Source organism: Chrysochloris asiatica, unplaced genomic scaffold, assembly GCF_000296735.1.
Source record: "Chrysochloris asiatica unplaced genomic scaffold, ChrAsi1.0 scaffold00017, whole genome shotgun sequence".
NCBI lineage: Eukaryota > Metazoa > Chordata > Mammalia > Afrosoricida > Chrysochloridae > Chrysochloris > Chrysochloris asiatica.
Window position 1 is genome coordinate 31,014,972 of NW_006408535.1, and position 1,911 is coordinate 31,016,882.

The window sequence follows — 1,911 nt, forward strand, 5'->3', positions numbered from 1 at the left end:
TTAGGTGTAAGATTAAACAATATGTGACCTGCCCAGCCAATTCTTGAAACAAATATTAGCATTCCTTCCTAGATCTTTGGTTGATCATCTTTTCTCAAAAAAGACAAGCATTATTTGTGAGCTAAACCCTACTGGAAATAGCCACTTCGAATAAGGCATTTGTAGGTTTGTTATGTCAAGAACACCAAACTGAAGAGAAATGGTGTATCATTCTTCATCAAAAAGAAAATGTCATGATCTATCTTGAAGTTAAACGTTGTTTTTGATGGGATAATATCCACACACCTACTAGGAACACCATTTAATACCACTATTATTCACATTTACACCAATGACCACGAAACTGAAAAATTCTACCAGTTTGTTCAGTCTGAAATCAATTCAAAATGCAATCAGCTTACTCCTGTTTTTTTCAGAATTTACTTTGTTGTTGTTGCAAAGTGCCATCGAGTCGATTCTGACCCACAGTGACCCTGAATAGGGTTTCCGAGGAGCAGCTGCTGAGCTTGAACCACTGACCTTGCATTTCAAACAGCTTGCAGTCAGGCACATTAACCCACAGTGTCACACTGTTGTTGTTCTTAAGTGTAGGAACTAGTAATAGCGAATTTTTTCCCCTTGCATCTTTGAAATACTTGTCAATCCAGAATGCCAACACAGAAATCTGGAAACAATCTGTTTAGAAATGTAATCATCAAGAAATCTTATTTCCTACATATTCCTGGAAAGCAATGAACGTAACTAGATGTCCTAGATAAATAGAAATTTTGTCTTAAAAAAAAAAAAAAAAGAATGTAAATAGTTGTGCCCACACAGCTATATAAAGGATCCTGTTCTTTTCTGTCTTTGGGTTCTCTTACTTGATTGTCTGTGAGGAATCACATACATTCTGGGGTGTTGTTATACTAAGTGCCATCCAATCAGTTTAGACTCCGAGCTACACTGTGTAGGATTTCCCAGTAACAGCTGGTGGGTTTGAACTGTCTGTTGACTCTTGTGGTTTCCAGTCCAGTGCTGATTTTGTGGAAGAAATAAGGAAGTAATGAGTACAACAGAAATTTTCAAAGGTCAGCATGAAAAGACAAAGTCAAGTATTACAATGAAATGTGCAAACATCTGGAATTAGGGAAACAAAAGGGAAGAAAAGACTCAGCATTTCACAGGCTGAAAGAACTGGAAAAAAAATTCAAACCTCAACTTGAAATATTGAAGGACTCTATGGGAAAAACAATGAAGGATGCAGAAAGCAACAAAAGAAGATGAAAAGTATACACAGAATCACTGTATCAAAAAGAAATCGTTGATGTTCAACCTTTTCAAGAGGTAGCATATGAACAAGAAACGATGGTCGTTGAAGGAAGAAGTTCCAACTGATTGGCTGATATCCATATTGGTACCCATTTCAAAGAGTTGTGACACAACCTAATGTGGCAGTCATCAAAAATATATCATTAATTACATCTGAAAGAATCATTTTACTGTAGATAAATTCAAAAATCACTGCACCAGTACAACATACGAGAACTGCCAAAAATCTAAGCTGTTTTCAGAAGAGGGTATGGAAAGAATCATAACATTGTTGAGGTAAATGTTGTTTAATTGAAAGCGCAGAACACCAGAAAGATGTTTGCTTATGCTTCATTGATTATGCAAAAGTTTCTGACTGTGTGTAACATGACAAGTTATAGATAACATTGTGAAGAATTGGCATTCCAAAACTTTTAATTGTGCACATGCAAAATCTGTACATAGACTAAAAGGCATTCACTCAAACACAACAAGTGGACACAGAATGGTTTATAACTAAGAACGGTGTACACAAATCTTGTATCCATTCATCATATTATTCAATATGTATGCTGAGAAAATAATCCGAGGAATTGAATTATATGGAGAAGAACATGACATCAC

The 1,911-nt window shown here is 35.7% G+C and overlaps 1 protein-coding gene across 1 annotated transcript in view; it reads right to left on the reverse strand.

Annotated features, from left to right (window-relative positions):
• Positions 1 to 1,911, reverse strand: part of LOC102825433 — a 30,634-nt gene that overhangs the window by 22,835 nt on the left and 5,888 nt on the right. The window lies entirely within an intron of this gene.